This window comes from Triturus cristatus, chromosome 9, assembly GCF_964204655.1.
Source record: "Triturus cristatus chromosome 9, aTriCri1.1, whole genome shotgun sequence".
NCBI classification, from domain to species: domain Eukaryota; kingdom Metazoa; phylum Chordata; class Amphibia; order Caudata; family Salamandridae; genus Triturus; species Triturus cristatus.
Genome location: NC_140592.1, coordinates 79,058,214 through 79,080,685, shown reverse-complemented (window position 1 = coordinate 79,080,685; position 22,472 = coordinate 79,058,214). Strand labels below are relative to the sequence as shown.

Sequence of the window (22,472 nt, the reverse complement as noted above, 5' to 3'; positions counted from 1 at the left end):
TGGTAGAATCATAAGCTCTAACACTTACCATCTTACCAGCAGCTTGTAGATCCGTCGTGTAGCTTTCAGGTTATTTGTGGTCTCTATAGGCAACATAAGTCTAATCATGGGGAAATTTTGCTGGACACCCCACTCCTGGGTAGATCAGTAACTGTCTTCTGCTTTCTTCATTAGTAAATGATCTTTCTCTTTTTGACACGATGGACTTATTGTTTAAAATTGATTTTATTACCCCTCTCAGACTAATGGGCAGGTGCTGTTATTTCTCTGAGAACACCACAACTATGGTTTAACATAGGCGTGATGTCATTCTGAACCTGAATGATCCAGACCAAATTGACAATGCTTCTGATTTTATGTACCTGTGGTAGCATGTCTTGATAATTAAGTGAACTTGTTCAGCAGCCCTTGATTCTAATTACATTATTAACTGATACAGATGCCGTAAGTGTGCACTTTTTTCAAGGCCTCTCAATCTTATATTTTTTGTTTATTAAATGATGACAATATGTTTGTTTGTCACATTAAGTTAGATTTATCTACTTTAAGGACTGGACTAGATGAAGGTTTTAAATCTTATTAAAAAAAAAAAAAATCTCGTGAAGTAGTCTTGCAGGTGCAATTCACTCATTGGTTTCACAACTGCAGGCAGGCACACCTCTATGAGCTGGAGGAGCGACTGCCAGACCTTTGAAGGCTGTGCTGATGAAAAATCATCTTGGGCTTAAAAGAGAAATACACACAGTAGAATCTATAGTGTGGGCCAGGTTGACGGTGGCCTCGATATGTGGGTCTCTGAAATGTACTTCCCCATGATGTCACTATTCAAGAACCTCCAAATAGAGTCTGCATGCGACCCTGGGCAATCACCAGAAACGCCCATTGGGTGATACATTTATAAATTAGACGTTCAAATCATATCTGGATTATCTGGGCTGCACAGCTAGCACTGAGGCACATGTACTGTGTGTTGACATACCTCAGACTGGGTCATATGGGTGAGGACTTGTTACCCTCAATGATGAATGAGCCTGCTGATTGGAAGCTACTCACTTTTACCATAACGAACCCACATCCAATCAGATTGATGGCCTCAATGTACAGTGCTGTAATGATACAAACAGTAATAGATGATATTCTAAGTACAGCCGACTGTTGCAGGACTTGAGCTTCAAGATATCAGAGGCACAAGGGTGCTATGCTATGTAGATTTGTAGAGTACACTATCACCCGGAGGGTATCTTGGTGCTAAGCAGATGAGAGTCTAGGCACACCTATGGCCTATTGTTGCCAGCATAAAAAGGAAAACTTCCCTAATGGGAATCGCCAATTAGTAATACACTTTAAGTACATACATAGGACATACTACACTCCAGCAAGCCTGGTTAAATGTGGCATGATTGAAATCTCATGGTGCCGGAGATGTGTATCTTCAGGGACGGGCTTTATACCCTTAGCATGGCCTTTCTCCCCAGTTATGTAATTTTAGTCCAGAGGGCGGAAGGTAGTGTATAACATGACTGAGCATAGGGGTAAGGTCACTCCATTCATAGACCTCTAAGAATACGTAAAGAATGTTCCAAATACATATAGAAAACGTGTGGTGATTATAATGGACAAGCACAGAGTACCATGATATGGATAAGGGGGCATTTCCCGGTTCGAGGAATTTCTCACCTATTTAACACTATATGACAAATTATCGGTGGCATTCTTCTCACTGTTGCCTAGTGCTTCCCACCCCAGGGATATATGGGGCTCATTGAGGACCTACCAGCCCAGGCAAAATCATAAGACACCATGATGTATTTAATCTTGTCAGGGACTGGTATGGCGAGCGGCTCATGGTCTGCGTGTGAGAACGGAGAGATCAATTATATTAAAACCTATTGAATGCTACGACTGTTAGGTCTCCCGATGTAGGCTTACTATTTATCTTTCCGCCTATAAATACCATTGTGTATACTTGGAACAAACATAGACTGACTCACATTGCTTGTACCTCAATCGGCTGGATTATAAATAACGAGTTAAACAAAAATAATCTTAAAAAGGTGTACTTACTTATTCATGTCGCAGTGACTCTATCATATGTTGGTGTAAAAATGATAGGTCTCCAAGTTATATGAAATTCACACCAACCCCGTCACCCGAGTCCACTTATATTTCATGGAATAATCTGTTGTTTTAGCAATTAGTCGCAGGACATTTTCTTTTCTTCTCTTTAGTACCTGGAAAGCTGAGATAATATAATTTACTTGCACTACTCAAACGTGATAACTATGCATGTTGTTTTCATATGGTATTTTAGCTGGTGTATGAAAGTACAAAACAAACATTAGCAATGGTTATATATCTGGTGTAGGAATTAACATGTCTTTTGTCTAGGGGTGGGCGGAATTTGCGAAATTCACTTTTGCAAATTATCGCGCAAATGTTAAAAATCTCCGCAAACACGTGGAAATATCGCGAAGATGCGGACGTTTTTTTCCCGCCCATTCGCGGTATTTTCTTCATGCTCGCGGCTCGCCAACTTACCCATGTGGTTGCTCGCGGGCATGGCCATCTTGTTTTCAGTTGTCTCGCGGTGCATGATCGCGAGAAGAAAGACGTGATTGCGCGACAAATGACGTCACTGCGGGCGCGAACTGTCGCGAGACAGCGCAAATGGCTACCAACAATCCAACATCTCATGGAGAACGCGACCGGATCGGGAAAACTTGTCGGCGAACGCGGGGATTCAGGTAAGGCGATCGCGCGCACGCGAGAATGTATTATTTTACAGCGCGAGCAAGAAACAAATTATCGCTAAGCTGCGGAATGCAGAAATTTTGACATTTTCGCGCATTCCGCGGAATGCGAAAATGTCAAAATATCGCAATTTCCGCGACCGAAACGGAATTTTAGCCCAGGCCTACTTTTGTTCCATTGGGGGTGTATGAACTCAGTAAGTCATGATCCATGCACTATGTTATTAATCTTTGTACAAAGAGGGTTTCCTTTGGACTTATAAAGTAAAGCTAACTAGACCTCCTTATCACATACTCGAATCATCCAATAATCATGCTAGCTACCAGCATTTCAGATTCTCCATACACCCAAGGGGAATGTAACAATAAACCCAAAATCAAAATACACAGTTTATAAAAAATATAGATCTATTTATTAATGAGTATGACCACAACAATTGTTTACATAAAAAGCATAAATCGCTTCCTGCACTAAAACCAACTTACTATCTAATAATTAAAAACAGCTATATTTATCACATGGCACCTATGGCACACCGAGTAGAATCCGTTACCGAAATACATCTGTGACAGAACTAACACAAAGTCCATCTGTCTTACATAATGCAATATTTTGCACAATACAATAACATACAACTACACAGAGTACATACAATATACTTTGTCATGAAACCTAACACATCTGTGGTAAGACAATAATGAAAGTTAGAACCCGCTATTGCCGTGAATTAAATAATCTGTGGTTCCAGCCTTTCCACAGATTGCGTAATGGAGCTTCTACGCGTTTCAATGGAAAAAAGGTTACACCATCTTTTTCAAGACTGTATTAATGACTCTCGTGCATATTACAATTTACCAAGAACAGTTGGAAATACCTGTCTGGTAAAATATAGATGTCAATATACATAAAAAATGCTATGTTTTTAACATTGATTGTCATAGTCAGGCATTAAACAAAGACACATAGACATTTGAAAGAACATTTACGCAAACATGTGCATAATAACCTTGGCACCACAGAAAGTAGTGTGCCCTGTGTTTCACAGTACTTGGGTGCTTTGATGAACACAACTGTATACAATCTTAACTTGTTTTAAAAACCTAATGTTATACAAAGGATAAGAACATCTAAAAAAGAGATTTTAGGCTTATGTTCCAATTCCCATTCACATTGGTAACATGCTGTTTCCTAAGAAACACCACCCAACTGGCAAGACACATTCTGATCCCCCTTCAGAGCCATGCCAACTCCCTTCAATCATTTATCACATGTCTTCGATCTCAAAATATGCATAGTCACTCAATCATTAAAAACATTAAAACAAGTCACTACCATACCACAACCACAGTCTCTAATTTTATAGAAAGAATGCTTTTAACCCGAAATCTGATTCATAAACGGGGAAGAGGAAAGAATAGAATATCCCATCGTGGATGACGCAGAACTACTGCTAGCTTCCACTATAGTGTGGGGTTAGAACCTCCGTCCAGTACTTTGAAGTATACTAGCCTTAAGTCTCAGGGTGTCACTAGAAATAGCATATTGCTATAGTTATCATGGGGTTACCATACACCTGACTATGAATGTATGTTGTTATCCCGCAGTCTTTTTCCCCGCAGGGAATCACAACGCAGTCATTACAACGACTGCGTTGTGATTCCGCATACCATTACTCCGCGACTTGCGGAGGTGGGGCGCTGGATGTTGGAATAGTTTAATTTACTATTCCAACTCCAGTCTGTGCGGACAATAGGGAAGGTGTTGGATTTTAAATCCAATGACAACCCCTCCCCCCCCCCCCCCCCCCGCAAGTCGTTGTTCCGACTTGCGAAGTTATGGTATGCGGAATTACAACGCGGTCGTTTAATGACCGCGTTGTGATTCCGTGCGGGGAAAAAGATTTTTGGTAAACGTTGTTTACCCCTGACTATATGCCTGGATTTCTCAATTTGAATTATCTTTATTATCTATACTATTCCTCACCTGCTGCTATGTGGTACTCGGCACAGATGATTTTGCCGTTGAGTCACACAATGTTGTCTCTCGAATTGTTCTTTTATACAAATCTATGGGGATATGACAAATCTTATCATGTATACTGTATGCCCCTATCTCAAGTGACTTCACTATCCCGCATAAGTCACATACCTCATGGGCGGAGCCTGCCTCGGTTCTTATTAATTTTTTTATCCTGCGATATGGTCACGTTACCTCCCTTCAAAAGGTTATGTCTACAAAAGTACAAGGGACTTTTTAATCTCGCATTAATCACCTTTCAAGCAAAAGTAACTGCCTTCATATCTCCTGATTGTCGTCACATGTATTTAATGTGGCAGTTGTTACAAGACCACATACCTCAATAACGGAGCCTGCCATACTCCTAGCAGTTTCCTTTTCTTGCTGCTATTCTCGTTCTGCCACCTTTCATACAATTGGTTCTATAAGAGTAGAAAAAAAACAATTTTTTCGACTTCTGTTTGCTCATTCTTCAAAACAGTTTGAATACTGGCCCCCGACCTATTGGCAGTAGCCTATGTTTTCTAGGACAATTGCAACAGAACTCAAAGGGTCCTTTTATTCTCTAGGGGACAACTCGCTTCCCATAGTTATATATTTTTTCTGTAATATGTTATAAGCTTTTACTACAGTTGGGACCACAGATTATTTAATTCACGGCAATAGCGGGTTCTAACTTTCAATATTGTTTTACCACGGATGTATTCGTTTTTATGACATAGTATTTTGTCTTTTTTTGTATGTACTCTCTGTGTAGTTGTATGTTAGTGTATTGTGCAAAATATTGTGTTATGTATGACCAATGGACTTTGTGTTAGTTCTGTCACAGATGTATTTTGGTGTTGGATTCTACTTGGTGTGCCATATAAATATAGCTGTTTTTAATTATTAGATAGAAAGTTGGTTTTAATGCATGAAGCGATTTATGCTTTTTATGTAAACAATTGTTTTGGTCATACTCAATAAATCTATATTTTTTATAAACTGTGTATTTTGATTTTGGGCTTATTGTTACATTCCCCTTGGGTGCATGGAGAATCTGAAATGCTGGTAGCTAGTATGATCATTGAATGATTCGAGTATGTGATAAGGAGGTCGAGTTAGCTTTATTTTATAAGTCCAAAGGAAACCCTCTTTGTGATAGTTGTTTTGAACCCTATTCCTTTGGCTTGAAGGGGTGCCTCTCTCTTTCTCACAATTAATCTTTGTACTCCTGCATCCATCCAAAACACACAAATTCAACTACTTATGCAAGATAAAAGAATACTTTTTGAAAAAGAAAGCCTGCTGCTATCTAAACACAGCAGGAATATGATTGCATAAACTAAACCAAAAGTAAACTCACCAGCAGGTGTGCGTCTTGCAGTGCTATTGTATATAGTCTATCATTGTTTTGTTTTAAAGCGTGTTGGTCATCTTCGAATGGTAAAACAATATGATGCACTATGGACAGAAGCATTCTACAATGGTCACCTGGCTTAGAATAAGAGCCCAGATGGGATACAGTGCTCGACAGATGAAACGGGGGCCAAGCAAGCAGCCTGTAAGCTCTGCCTCGGGAGTTGTAGAGTACTCTTATAAAAAAATATAAAATAAAGGAAGAGGCTCAAATAAATGAAAGGGGAACTTAAAGTGAAATGATTGGCCAACCACGGACATCAGCTTTCCCAGAAGGCGATTATCAGGTATACTGTAATAAAATTACAAATATGTTACTAAAATTCCAGTTGTCAACATAAAAGTCCGCCTATGAGACCCTAATAATGATCTTTGATCCCAGCAGATTATGTGGGTGGGTCACCAATACCAAAACCCTTTATTACTGCAGTAGTTTGTGAGATTCTGTGTAACAAAATACCTGGCTACTGGCTTTAGCACTGTGTAATACCAATCTAACCATAAAAGTCTATTGCCTTTAACAGATACGTTCCATAATAAGTCAGGTCTACTGACTTTGTCATAAGCTTTCATAAAACACATCGCAGACCTATGGAATCTGGCCTGACCTTTCCCAGTGAAATGATTAGGCCTATGTCTTTAACAGTGGTTTGATACCATAACCAACACAGACATATGACTAAACTGGCAACCATCATGCATACAGTAATAAAATGACAGTTATGTAGAAAGGTAGAGTTTTCAAAACAATATACACCCCCCTCTCAGTTAGCCTACCAAGAATCATTAGAATGAAAACACCCAGAGTGTGTCAAAGTGGGTGGCCAACACTAATACCCTTGCATACTATGGTAATCTGTGAGATTACATGTAACTGAATCATTATCTGCAGGCTTTCATACAGAATAGGAGCAAACCACCTTTAAATGGACTGATGTTAACATATGCATTTCACCAGTGGCGACTGGCATGTACTGAGGGTGGTGGGACAAGTGACGCAACAAAAATAAATAAATAAAATACTCTTACCTTCCTGCGCAACGCAACATCCTCCTCCTCCTCCTGTCTTCTCTCAAGGCAGGCTCCAATGCAGGACCCAGCCAACTCCTCTAACCAATCCTGATGCTGCCCTCACCAGCCAGATTTGGAGAGAGCTGCCTCACTCTGTGCTCTCAAGAGCACTGGAGTTCAGCGCTTTCTCTAACCCAGCTGTCAAAGACAGCTAGGTTAGAGAAGTTTAAAATGCGCGTGTCTGGCTGTCGCAAGGCAGCAGGCCAAAGAGACGTCCAGTCAGAACTTTAGCGCACAGCTCCCCTCTTCCAATCAGCATCACTGGCCCTCCCCGTCCTGTCACTCTGTTCGGGACAGGTTGGTTTCTGAAAAATAAAATGATAATAAACTTTATTGCCATTTTATTTTTCAGCTCTGGCCTGGGACTTTACTTTGTGGGGCGATGCTCCTTCACTCAAACGGAGGAGCCGCCCCTGCATTTCACTAGAAATACGTCAAACCTACTGCCTTTATTATAACATTTCATAATAACCATCTTGCTCCTGCTATAATGAGTATAAGCTTTTCCACAAGCACAAAAAGTGCTATACAAGCATTTTTTTCAGTGGAAGTACAAAACTTCAGCACAATCAAATCCTGTTCTCTGGGAAAGTAACATTTGGGTGGAGCCTCAACCCAGCTCTCAATAGTACTCTGAAATCTGTTTTTGTTGACCACATAACTTCAAACGACAGCTGCTCTGTCAAGCCAGACCTAACAAAAATATAGCATTGATAGCCTGAGTTACAACAGCTTGGATCATGCGCTGCAAGGAAAGTTAGATGTGTTGCCTCCACCACGGACACTAGGCAACCTCTAATATTTTTGGCTAAATTGTGAACACTTTTGCGCTTGTTTCCTGACAGGTGGAGGCTCTCTGACCAAGAGAGCTGAGAAATTGCACGTCAGCACTGCTGTCCTCCTCCCAAGCAACCCCCTTCCAAAACACCAAAGTCGCCATCGCCAACAGACATTTACGACAAAGAGCAGTACCAGAATTGCAGGTTCTTGTCACCTCATACTACCTGGACTCCATCCCAGCAGCTGCTTCTGGTAAGTACAGCATCAGATCATCTAGGAGTGGGAAGTGTGGACTGCAGCAAGCATGCTGCGGACACTGGGCTGCTGCTGGATTGTCTTGAGGTCTAGATTGGATGAATCACTCTGTTCTCTTGTTTTCTTACTCTCATTGATGTACATATTGATGCAACTTTCCTTTCCTTGCATTGTTCCATTGAAGTAATTTTCGCTCTGGGGAGATTCATTGGTGAAACTGAACCTGCTCTGAATTTGAGCTGGTGTGTTGTTAGTGAAGCTTGAGCTTCACCTCGCAAAGAGCCTAGTAGACAGACCATAAAATCTGTGTAATCTGGCTGGCTCAAAACTCTGAGGCTGTGTTAAAATGAGTACTGTTGTTGTGCTTAGTAATTAGAACTGAAGTTTTTTTCAGCCACTAACAATCTCTTCAGTTTGTTTCATGTTGTACATATAATTTAGTTAAAATGAATATTTGCATTCCTTTCCATTCACCTCTTTCAAATTGCTGTTGTCATTTAAATCTAGGTGTCTTGTGGCTTGTACCTTGAAGTCGTTGGAATACTGCTTATTTGACTCGATGCAGAATAGTGACTTAAGTGGGAAAACTGAGCAAAGTCACTTATTATTAACCCCTTCTGTGCCACGCCCTTTCCCCCTCCTGTGCCGGGCGTTTTATTAGTGGGTGGGGTTCATGACGAGATAGTCTCGTCATGGGCACAGCGCGACCGTGCTCCATGACGAGACTATCTCGTCATGGGCACTGAAGAGGTTAACAAAGGAAGGAGGTTTACAAGGCCTGAAAAATGTATCACGTGCCAAAGAGATACCCTGCTTAATACTTATGTGTATGCCCAACTTTTCAAAACCCATCCTTTAAACACATTGAGGCCTGTCAGTGTATAGTAGACACATTTCAAGGTATGTAAACCAGTTCTCCTACCCTAATGTAGCTGTTCGACCGTAAACCAATATTCTTGAACTGGATACAGTCTTTTTTATGCAATAAATGGAAGCAGAAGGGAATGATTTAACTTTCGTACTTAAGGTTAACTGAGAAGAAACACCTGGTAGGGACATGTTTCAGTTGGAACCATAAGTGTTAATTTTCAGGCTAAACTGGCTTCAAATGTTGACGAACACACCCTTGGTTTGTTTAACTCAATATTGAGTCACTTTAGCTTATTGTTGTGGAAAAATATCCAAATCTTGATAGCCTGTGCTTCAAATTGCAGTGGCTACTGAATTCTGAAAAAGCAAGTTTTTCACTCAACAGATATTTATTGAGGTTTATGCAAGATTTATTGTTCTGGAAGAATGAAATAGCTGCGTGCCATTCTTAGTCTCTTGTCTGTAATGAAATGTTCACATCCATCACCCCCTTGCAAGTTACAGCAGATATGCACGTGGTGGCCTTTTTGTTTCTCTTGTTTTTTTAAATGAATTTGAATCTGTTCAAATGTATTTTTTTTCTACCCCTAACCTGCCCAAAACCTTGCCCTTTTCATAACCTACCTCTAACTTCTACCCTGAGTATCACCTGATCTCAAAGCTGCAGGTTATGGGGCTTAGTTGAACAGCCCTGCAGAAGACAGCTGGGGCAGTGGCATAGAGCAGGTACACACAGAAGGGACCGGATGAGAGCAATGATAAGGGAGTGGATGTGCTCTCGTGCTGTGCCTTATTTCCTGCCATTTAAAAACTTAGCTCTGATCGCAGGGCCCAGCGTCTCCCATCTCTACTAATTTGGATTTCAGTCCGTTTTTGCAATTTGTAACTTGTGGCAAAGCATACTCAATACAGCAGTGATCACAGCTATGGGCCTGATTGCTTTATTTTGAAATATTACTATCAAGGCAGTGGGCCTGACGTATTTATTGTGAAAAACATATGTTACCATCAATCCATATAAGAATGGATTGATTTTGTAGGGGGTAACTGAGTGCCAGCTGTCAAGATGGCTGCACTCTGATGGTGCTTCTCCAAAAACATCTGCGCACTCGAAGCTCTACAGCAGCTTACACGTCGACCTGGGGTGGCTGCAAGCTTCAGCAACTCAGAGGGGCTTCCTGTGTATTGCCAGTGCTATGATCTGTGACCATTTGTGAATTCAGTCGCCAGGGTCGTGGTTCGGGTCAAGGTGGCAGGCTGTCGATCCCAGTAACCGTGGTGGTTGATAGAGGTTGATGAGTGTAATTTTATATACATTTGTAATTTTATGCCTGATGGCTGCCCTGTAGGAAATCTTATGCTCAGTACAGTAGGTATAATTGATGCGCTGGGAAAGTTGCATCAGATGCAATAGGATCTGGTCTGTTTGTTATGAAAAGTTAAAAGGTAGTAGCCGTGGCTTATTTATTGAAAAAAGCATTTGCTAAAGCCAATAGTCCTCTAACAGTGAATTATTATCACACTATGTTACAGGCTGCAGCAATTTCAGTACTCTCTCAATGCCTTATACGTACCTCTGTAGTATGGACTCCTATACTGTATCCTTTATGGCTGCCGTAAAGAGGGGAGAGAGAAAAAAAAAAGACCTTTCTGTGCTAATTTTCTACAATGTTATGAAGTCACGGTCCTCAATAAAGTTTGTTAAAAAAAAAAAATGTTACAGGCTGCAGGCATTTATTTTGTTACAATTAACATTATCGTAGTAGGCAAGTGTTTTGGTCACCCACTTTGACAAACCCTGGGGATAGAATAATTTTACTGATGATAATTCTTGTTGGGCCATGTTGAGAGGGGCTGTACATTGTTTTTGCAATTTTAATTTTGTAGATATTTGTCATTTTCTTGCTTTGTGCATGATAGTGGCAAGCTTATGGGCAGTTGAGTAAACCTGCGTTATAGGGTCGAGCCAACAATAAAGGCTATACGTTTTATCGGTTCACTGGGAAAAGTTATGTCGAAATTCCTTAGGTGTGACCTGTTTGGAATGAAAAGGTATGACAAAGCAAGTGAACCTGGCTTAATTAATGTGAATGGCAGCTATTTTCTACATGAAATCTCACAGATTTCTGTAGTGGGCAACGATTTTGGTGACGCACCTGAAGGAACTATGGGATTGAAGATTTGCACTATGATAATCTTTATTAAGCTCTCTTAGTAGGAACTTACATTGTTTTGACAACTCTTAAGTTTGTACATATTTGTATTTTTCATATTTGTATGATTGCCTTGTGGGAAAGCTAATGCCCAACACAGTAGGTCTTCAGTGTCTCTGCAGGTTGGCCAGTTCTTTAGTTTTGTTTCCTCACTTTATATTTCCGCTTATATGTTTTTGGATTCTCGTCTTTTATTTTAATTTTTCATAAGAGTATACAGCAGCTACCAAGGCAGTGATAATGGGTCTTTTGCTTGCTGCTCATTTTACCTGTGGTGCATCACATCCCACATGGCCACTGCCTCTAAACCAGGCGACTATTCTGGAATGCTTTTGGCCATGGTGTATCCTTGTTCTACCAATCCAAGATGACCATCGCATTGGTTCTAAATGTGGCAGCCATGCTGGAACTTTAAAACAAGAATGGACTATTTACAAGGTCACATCAAGACTGACACTCAGCTGCTAAGTTTTTAGTTTTGTTATTGCAGCCATATTTCTGTTGTGTTTAGATGGCAGCATAATTTCTTTTGATTTATCTTGTTGAGTTTGTGAGTCTTTATTGTGGTTGTGTCATAGTGTGAATGCAGGAATGAGGCGATGGATGGATGAATGCATAAGTGCAAAGATGTGAGTGGATGGATGTATTTTGCCTTACTGAGCACCAAAAGCCATCAATAAGACAAAATGCACTTTCATTCCAATATTACTTTAATTCAGCTTTAAAAAAACCCATAACAGTAGTAAAATAAGTTAAAACACTTTAACATACAAAACAATTCTCACTACTGGGAAACATTGTTAAATACCAACATAAAAATAGATATTTTAAAATAGCAGCAAGATCTCTAAAGTGCAAGTGCAACGTATGGCTTAGAACACACAAGTTAACAAACTAACCCCAGTCTGAGCCTTCAGGCCTCTGTGGCAACTTTGATCGATCTAGTTCTCCAGGCCCAAAAGAGATACCTGGAGATAGCAAACACAATTTTCTCTTTCGTGTTGCATCTGAGACGCCTGTAGGCTTCCCAATAGTGTAGTATGCCCTTACATTTACAAACTGGAATGATCCACCTTCTTCAAGGCAGAGCATAACCTGGACGGAAAAAAATGGAAAATGTTCTTCTGTCTCTGGAAGCAGAGGCAGAGGGGCAGTGGGAGGGTGAAAGTCCACATTTGTCCCATTTGCACGTAAAAGATCTTAGCGATAAGCTGCTAATTCTAAACTTTATGAACAGACTTTTAGGTTGCAAGGGCCTGATCCTTTGCTTGCTCAAGTTTGACATCTATATCTTTACTCATTGCAGTTGGGGAGTGTGATACTTCCTCCATGCTAATAACGTCACACAATTATTTTATCTTCTTGAGCCAGGGAGTGCATACACTTTAATCAATGCTGATTAGTTCCACTAGAGAGGCTAATTCCGGTGTTTTCAGAGGCCATCCAATATGCCAGGGGATTTAAAAGAGCCACGTGATTTAGCCTATTTATTGTTAAATCAACACATAGCGGTGTTAGAGGAGTCCTTGGGGGCAAACTGAACAGTGCCCTAATAAATGTATTTTCAGATTGGATAAGTAAAGACACATTGATACAGCCACAGACTTCTGCTCCATATATATCTTCCGCCATCACAGTGGCACTACACAATTCAAGAGCTGGCAAAACTGCTCTGCTAGAAGTGGCCTTATATTTCCTTAAAATAGCTGACACCCTGTGTTGTAGAATTCATTAGTCCGACCTATTGGCATTGCCAGTGTTTGTTTCAGTTTGTGCTGCACTCGTTTGAACGTGATGGGCTACCAAGGCCACAAGTTATGACATTCTAAGCAACTGTTTTTGTTTTTTAAATTGAAATATTTAATCTAGACACAATGTTTAATGTTATTAGCAAGTTCCAGGCTTGTGTATCATGATACAATTCAACACTGAAGACAGGAAAAATTAATTTAACAAACCTTATTATTTTTTGGTTAGTGATTTTGAAGAAAGTGTAGGCATTGGCACAGACACTAATTATTTAACTTTACTACCTATACACAAGTCAAGATACAAAAACAATTTCGAGCAGGGTTAGGCAATACTTAGTGTTACAATGCTGTTGTAATGTTATACGGCGGTACGAAAGTAGGTCAGAATCCACACCTTTACCCCCCCCTAGCAGAATGCTTGAGTAAATGGCCTTCGGTTGGGTTGCACCCTGCAGGAGTAGGAGCCTCCCCTTTTGCTGATAGGACAGCCAGAGGTGATGCAAACAGAAGGGCACAGGGCGTCACGCATGTTGACGCCGACCTGTGGTCACAGCAAGCTGGAACCTGTTACAGCTGAGCCTGAATGAAGCGAGAGCTCGATCCTGTGCACTTCACAAAGATTCCTCTCACGTTGGAAAGCTATTTTGGGTAGCAACACTCTAATGCAGAATGGCACATTACTTGTGAGCATGCTAGGCTTGTCTCACACAATAAATAGCAGGTTTATATTAATACAGTGGAAGTTGAAGAGAGATTGTTTTTCAAATTTGCACTTCTTTTCTGTCCCAGATGTTACTGGCAGGGCAGACTTCCGAATATATGGTGGGATTGTGCAAAGTTCTGGGGTGTGCAGACTTCCGAATATATGGTGGGAATGTACAATGTTCTGGGGTGTTCAGACTTCCGAATATGTGATGGGATTGTACAAAGTTCTGGAGTAGGCAGACTTCCGAATATGTGGTGGGATTGTACAAAGTTCTGGAGTAGGCAGATGTAGTGTCCTTACCAATGAACACAGACACTATATGTACTTTTGTTACGAGCTTTATTCTCTGACTCCTTGCTCGGTCCCCGTCCCTACTCTAACTAACACGCCTCCGGCTGTATCCCCGCCTCTTCCTCCTGGCCCCCTTGGCTCCGCCCCCACAACTACTATACCGCTCACTTCTACATCTCCCCCTTTGTTAACAAAACAAAATAACTGACTTGTTCATAGTTCTTCAATTAGTCTTTTTGGCCGTCGAATGTCTCGTCGAGGTCGGAGGAGTACGCTTCCTGATTCGGACTCAGGCTCTACGTGAGTATCATGTTGCTGAACCGCGACTGCTGGTTCAGGCCGTTCTCTCTCCTCACTCTCTGGTCGTCCCATCATCTTCTGGAGCGACTCTCTCATGCCTGGGGTGCATTTTTGAAAATGTGATACATTCCTGGTGATTCTCCTGCTGTCAGACTCTGCGGTCATCATGGTACCCTTTTGCTGGGTAATCGTCAAGGGCTCAGCTCTGAACTTGCAGTCCGTTTTCCTTTGCTGCTCCTGTTTAACTATGACACAGTCCCCTTCATGTATGGATGGTGATTTTGCTCTCCGTCTGGCGTCCGCATATGACTTCATTTTGTCTTTTCCAATTCGGTCAGCTGTTGTTACCTCCTGATGAACCCGGGCAGGTGAGACCGCTCTCAGCGCACCTTCCCAGGTAGATATCCGAGTTCTGATTGGTCGCCCAAGCATTAGTGTGGCAGGGCACTTTCCTGTGGTGGCATGCAGTGTTGTTCTGTAAGCCCTTAGAACTTCGTTGAGAGCCACTTGAAGATCCCTTTTCTCGACTGTAGCCTGTTGAAAGGTCTTTTTGAGAGTGGCCATGAACCTTTCAATAGTCCCGTTGGCCTGCGGCCACAAGGGCGTGACTTTACGGTGCCTGAAATTCAAATGCTTTGCGAATTCACTAAATTTGTGTCCATTAAAAGGAGGGCCATTATCTGTCTTGAGTTCCTTGGGAACACCCCATGCCGCAAACACTTTGTCTAACACCGCAATGGTGCTTGATGCACTGGTGGATGATACGAACTGGGCGAGTGGAAATCTTGAATATTCATCCATTATTGCCAGGACATATTTTCCCGACTGAAGAGGTCCATAAAAGTCCATGGCAAGTTCTTGCCACACTCCACTGGGTAGTTTTGTCATTTGCAGAGGAGCTGGGGAAGCTCCTTGACTGACAAGTTGACACTGGGGACAGTCTTTGAGGGTGAGTTCCACCATTTGATCCAAAAGTGGAAACCACACCCGCTCCCGGAGAGCTCTTTTTAACGCGACCACTCCCCGGTGACCTTCATGGGCGAGATTGATGATGCCCTGGCGCAATTGTGTCGGAATGACGATCCGTTGGTCTCTCAGCAACAGACCTTCCGAGGTGGCAGAGAGTTCATCACTCACATGTTGGAATGCTTGCATTTCTTGTCGATTTGTGGGATCATTCCCTTCTTCTTCACTGTCATGTCTCCACCGATTAGTCTGCAGTCGGCGTAATACTTTCTGCAGGACGACATCTAGCGCAGTGGCTTCTTGAATGGCTTCCAGAGGAACTGCGGGCGGCCGAGCTTGGCCCACCACAAAGTGGATGTATTCCTCGGCCATCGATGGTCGTGATGCCGGTGATGATAGAGGGTGTCGTGACATGTAGTCAGCCGGATTTTCTGACTTTCCCGGCTTGTGCAGTATTGTGTAGGTATATTCCTGTAGACGCAAACCCCACCGCTCAATCCGAGGTGGCATCTTTGACCTGGGGTTTCCAAAGATGGTGACAAGCGCCTGATGATCAGTCACCATGGTAAAATGTTTGCCATAGATAAAGACATGGAAATGTTCGCAGGCCCATACAACTGCCAGACTTTCCTTCTCTGGTTGAGAATACGCCTTCTCCGTGTCCGACAAACTGCGACTGGCGTAGACCACAATGTGCCGTTGATCGATGTCATTGTCATACTGAGCCAGAATTGCACCCAGGCCCACAGGGCTAGCATCCACGGTTATCTCCGTCTTCCTCTTAGGACTGAAATAAGCTAAGTTGTCGGCAGACTCAACTGCACGTTTGATGTCTTGAAACGCCCGCTCACACTGAGGAGTCCAGACAAAAGGCTGTCCTTGCTTCGTAAGCGTTCGGAGGGGATGACTAATTGTGGCATAGTCCTTTATGTATCTGGCACAATAACTGGCCATGCCCAGAAACGATCGAATGTCACTGACATTCTGGGGACTCTTGGTGTCATTGAGCGCCATCACTTTTTCAGGGTCAGGCTTCATCCCAGCTCCAGAGAACACATGTCCAAAGAATTTGAGAGTGGTTTGATGAAATTCACACTTGTAATTGTTTAGGGTTAGATTAGCTTCCAAGAGAGCATGACATACCCGATCTAGAGCTTTATCATGTTCCTGAACATTTGACCCATACACGAGAATATCATCGCTGTAGTTCAACGTGTTGGGTATATGGTGTATAGTCTGACGGATAGCCTCTTGAAAGATCTCCGCAGCCGAGGAAATACCAAAACTTAACCGTTTGTATCGGAACAGCCCCAAATGTTATGTATCTCGACTTTTCATGCAACTCCAGCTGATGGTATCCCTTATTCAAGTCGAGTTTCGAAAATACCCTGGCACCATTTAATGCAGAGATCATGTCACTCAGATGGGGCCCGGCGTGACGTTCCCTTTCGATGGCAGTGTTAGGAAGCCGCATGTCAACACATAGGCGCACCTTCCCTGGAGTGCCTTTCTTCGGCACGATAACTACCGGCGATACCCATGGTGTGGGACCGTCGGTCCGTTCAATGATGTCAGTTGCTAATAATTCCTGAAGTTCATCCTCCACTGCTTGCTGAAGGTGGACCGGCACTCGCCTGGGATGTTGTGCTACCGGTCTTATCTGTTCATTAATGTGAAGTCGAATTTGACATCTGTTCATCTTTCCCAGCCCGGTGAATAGCTTGGGGAATTTGTGTAAAATGTCCGGGTCATCACTAACCCTATACAGAATCTCAACTAGACGAAGGCGCTCTGCAGTGGGTAAGCTGAGAAGACAATCAGCCTCCGGGCCATCAATTACATGTATGAATGCCGGCACAGACATGGTCTGGTGCCTGAGTGTTGTTGGGAATTTTCCCAGACAGGGAAGAGGCTTCTTCGACATCCAGGTAAATACCTTGACGTATGCTGGACTCAAAGGCGGCAGTGGCTTCATTTTCTTGTATTCCGTCACGGGGATATAGTTCAGTGACGCTACACTGTCCAGAACAAATTTCGTGGCGTGATTCCCTACACTTATATTTAGTCTCGGGTATTTCTTGAGCTGGTCAGGATCCGCGACCATACTTGCATATTCAATAGTGTATTCCGATTCCCGCGACCCTGATCGGGAATCCCTGGACAACGACCTCCTCGACCATTGGGATCTCTTTGATTCTCTGCTGGAATGCGAAGAGCCAGAGGACGACTCCGGTCGATCTTGTACGGCTTTCGCATGGTGTCGTCTGGTGTCAGAGTGAGTAGGCCTTGTCCTTTCACTCCTTCTTTCCCTGCGATAATCTCCACACATTGCTTCAAAATGATTCATCCGTCCACATTTCCTACATTGCTGGCCCATGGCTGGACAGGCATCCCTGTGAGGGAAGTCGTGCCCGCACCGATAACATTAACTAACTCGAGCTGTTTTGTTTCTTGTCTCTCCAGCCTGACTCATGACTTCTACGCTCAGTGTATCGCTGGCGAGAGGACGGTCGCGATCTGTGTTGTCGCTCTTTCGAGTGCCAGCGACTACGACTGGCCTGCACTCGGCATACCTGCTCCCTTCTATCAGTGCGCCCGGTCTCCATGCTCTTGGCGTGTTCCTCTGCTTGATCGTAAGCTCGGGTCATTTCCTCAATCTCTTCCAGATTATGACTCTTTCTTGAGATCTGAACTTACTCGATTTTTCTAATGTCTGGTTCCTATTATTGTCATTTTTTAATATATGTGTAAATTTTGTGTCTGTACTTTTATGGTTATTCTGTCTTAATAACCGAATAAAGATTTACTTGACTTGACTCTTTCTTAATAGTCTTCTCCTAAGCGTCTCGGATTGACAGCCATCGATTATTTGTGATCTGATGGCATCATCTGTTGAGAACGCGTCAAATTCGCAGTACCTGGACAGTCGATGTAGTCTCGTTATGAATGTGCTCATCACTTCTTCCTTCCCTTGACGGGCTTGATGAAAAGCATATCTCTCGTAATCCACATTTCTCTTAGGTAGGAACTTTTTATTCAGAGCGTCTCGCACCTTATCATAGGTTCTTGTATCTGCCGTCGGCAGTTCTTTGATTAACTTGCTAATTTCTTTACCCACGAGATTTCCAGAACTTTGTACAATCCTCTGTCACTTTTGATCCCTTTATATAATCTTTTCCTCGAGTCATTCCTGCCATCGGGGACCCATGCTCCCTCCAGTCATCAGCGTAAGGGGTTCCAGGGGACGCAGGTGTGACACCCCCGTCAGGAGTGGTTTGACTTCATTTCTTTGTGGAGAGTTGTGGTTCGACATCTTGACAGTACGCTTTCGTTTCTCTCTTGTCTATGCACGTGCTTGTTTGTTGCTTCCCGTTTGCTTTGTCTCTGGCTTATTTGTTATTTCCCCTTTGCATTAGCTTGTGCTTGTTTACTTGTTCAGGCCTTTTCCTCAGTCAATGCTTGTTTGTTTGGCCTTGCCTGACTTCAAAATGGCCACCCATGAACTTCATAGGGGTGTCTTTCAAGGACGCCTGACTCCAAGATGGCAGCCAAACAGAAACTCTCACACCCCTGAGATTTTGGCTGCAGTCTTTCTTCAGGCTCACCAAGCTTCATTTGGCACTCACCCGCAGCCACTTCCACAGGTGCCAGGACATCAGCAGTGTCTCACACAGTTGTTGGACACTTCACCCATCCAGGTAGGCTCGGGGTAGGCTCCCGACTTTTTCTTTGTGCGCGTGCCATTCCTCATGCATCGGAGGTGAGCTTTTCTTTTTGTTCTTGGCGCGCAACAGCGCTCTTCATTCCGATCCCTTCCACGAGGCTTCAACAGTGCCTCAAACACCTCCCGATCACCGGAGCAGCAAGGCAGGCTCGGGGTGGGCTCCCGATTTCTCCTCTTCACTCGCGTGCTAACTCGCACGCATCAGGGGTGAATCAGAATTTGGCACGAACCGGCGTTCTGCTTCAGACGCCGTTTTCTTTCTTCACGCTACAGGGGACGGGACGCTCTTCCTGAGGTTCGATGGGCTGCAGAATCCCACCCTCGTCGCCAGTTGTAGTGTCCTTACCAATGACCACAGACACTATATGTACTTTTGTTACAAGCTTTATTCTCTGACTCCTTGCTCGGTCCCCGTCCCTGCTCTAACTAACTCGCCTCCGGCTGTATCCCCGCCTCTTCCTCCTGGCCCCCTTGGCTCCGCCCCCACAACTACTATACCGCTCACTTCTACAGCAGACTTCCGAATATCTGGTGGGATTGTACAAAGTTCTGGGTTAGGCAGACTTCCGAATATATGGTGGGAATGTACAATGTTCTGGGGTGTTCAGACTTCCGAATATGTGATGGGATTGTACAAAGTTCTGGAGTAGGCAGACTTCCGAATATATGGTGGGATTGTACAAAATTCTGGGGTGTGCAGACTTCCGAATATGTAATGGGATTGTACAAAGTTCTGGAGTAGGCAGACTTCCGAATATATGGTGGGACTGTACAAAGTTCTGGGGTAGGCAGACTTCAGAATATATGGTGGGATTCTACAAACTTCTGGGGTGTGCAGACTTCCGAATATGTAATGGGATTGTACAAAGTTCTGGAGTAGGCAGACTTCCGAATATATGGTGGGATTCTACAAAGTTCTGGGGTAGGCAGACTTCCGAATATATGGTGGGATTCTACAAAGTTCTGGGGTGTTCAGACTTCCGAATATGTGATGGGATTGGACAAAGCTCTGGGGTGCAGAACTTGGCAGGCTTCCTGCAACGTCATATAATCAAGTCTCCACAACCTTGCCTTAGGTGACCCACTTTTGATTAAAAAAAAAAATGCAGGCTCACATTTTATGTTGCTTGGCCAGTGGACTGGTGTTAGCCAACTGTTGCAAAGCCACAACATGGAAGGGGAGCACGATGGCGCACTGGCTTGAAGAGATGGGTAAAAGTTGAAAAGATGGAGGTAAAAAGTGATGTGTTGACTGATCAACCCACGGTGGTGGTCAGTATGTAATACATTGAATCTAGAAACGATCATTCGGATCTAACAAACCTCTGATTTACTAAGAAAATGTATTTGCATCCCTGTGTCAGATGGAATGTGCTTGAGAACTTTAGCAGACATGATGTGTGAGGCCTTTTGATGAGACTGCTGAATCCAAGATTGGCGGTGTTCTTTTGTCTTTTCAGGTTAAAGGGCAGGATGGAGGGTACAATGTGACCTTGAATAATGTATCTACCGCTGTGTGGTCAATAAGTAAGTATTAATTAGCATTTATGGCCTGGTAAATATCCCACAAGTACCAGAACATCCTACTGGCCTCCATTTAACTTTATTTCCTTACTTTAGGTATGTAAAATCTAATTCTCAACCTTAGAAGCGGCTCTGTAGTCGTAGTTTACATCCAAATAATTATTTTCCTTGTTTACGATGTTTGGTGATAATCAGTTCTTAGAAAAGGTTCCCCAAATTTCACTTTATCCCGACTAGCAGAAGGATCAGCTACTCCTGGACACGCTTTTCATATTAATAACAAAGGCTGTGTGTATGCATTGACGGGATTCAGCTACCTGAAATAAGGAAAACCACTTTTGGATGAGAAATAATAGAACAGGATTGTTTTTTTGATCGAAAACTCACATTAGTGGATATCGTAAAAATGTTGTTTCAGCCCTGAAGAAAAGGGGGTCCCCGCAAAACATGTGTTGGCTGCTAACCGTGGAATAATATATTGGACCTCAAGTTTAATTTCTTCGTTGATCGTTACAGTTGAATGGTATTGTAGACCTCAAGTTTAGGTCTTTATTCTACAAACGGCTAACCAATGGATTAATCAGGTGGATTTTCTAATGTACACAGATCATGCAATGAAAGTAATGGGAATATATGCTGTTGCTATAAGTATGACCTATATTTTTCTTTGTATATTTGTTTATGAGAATATTGTAAGATATACACACACACACACATTCTCTCTCTCTCTCCCTCTCTCCCTTATTCCATGTTTTTGTTTGAGGCATTTCTTGGTTTCTTGACCAACCATATCACCTTCCCAAGTTCAGTGTGGAGCCCTGACTCTTTGAAACTACTGGGCCAAAACCACCTGGTCGACTGAGGCTCCCTGTACAACTATTGTCATCTTAACTTATAACAGAGCATTGTCTAATCGAGGTCTATCCAGGTGCTAGCTTCTGAAAATAAGTGCAATTTGTCAAGTCGGCAACAATTAATAAAAGATTCATGGAGTAGGACAACTGATCACAGAGTCAAACAAGTGACGTTCATTCATCTTCGAGTGAAAGTCACTTGTAATTAAAAGGACTCAGCCTGAGGCCATAGATACAGGTGCTACCTCCAAACTCCTACCATATGAACTTAGAGCGACAGAGCATCAAGTCCCCCTTAGTGGAGCATCGACTCAAAGGATCAGCCGAGCCCAAGAGCTGTGAGGCAATGGACCCCTTAGCCTAGACATTTGACTTCCATATGTCCGTTCAACTCTATTGACGACGGCCTGGCAGCATCACATCTTTGCCCCCTCAAAGGTAATAACTCGGCACTGTAGCTCCTAAATGAGGAGAGCTCAAAGTATTTTATGGCTATAGCACCTGGCCTTAGTGCACACCAGGAGGCAACAGTGAAATGGGGTACTGGCCAACATGCCCCAGCAGATCTTCAGGAGCAACTTTGCCTGGGCTGCCTTTCCTTTGCTTGCCAGGTTAGAGTGTTCTCCTAGTTGCCAGGGTTTTAGTCATAGGCCTCAGTGTGGACCACTGGATCTCCAAATGCTGTCTAGACTGGGTGCTCCCAGCTCCATTGCAGAACCCTGGATTTATCAGTGCTCTGTCACACAGGGGTGTAATCTTGATACCTGTGCATCCCCATGGTAATCCGGCCGTCATTGGAACCAGGCATCTTCTGGCTCTGTTCATGCTGTGGGAGTTCAATAGACAGTTACTTTTCATACTGCACTGTGGTGCTTGATTGGGTATTGCTGCAGCGTGTAACCATATATACATTCTACCCAGCACACCCTTAGTTGAAAGATATCTGGGTACTTTGTTTCTAGTATTTTGAAATAATAATTTTCAGGCCTATGGCTGCTTAAG

General features: G+C 43.0%; 1 protein-coding gene across 1 annotated transcript in view; it reads left to right on the top strand.

Moving 5' to 3' along the window:
* Positions 1-22,472, top strand: part of RBSN (rabenosyn, RAB effector) — a 189,437-nt gene that overhangs the window by 8,216 nt on the left and 158,749 nt on the right. Inside the window, exons 2-3 of the mRNA XM_085624454.1 lie at positions 8,082-8,268; positions 20,553-20,619. The gene's annotated coding sequence lies outside the window, so the exon portion shown is untranslated. The remainder of the gene's footprint in view (positions 1-8,081; positions 8,269-20,552; positions 20,620-22,472) is intronic.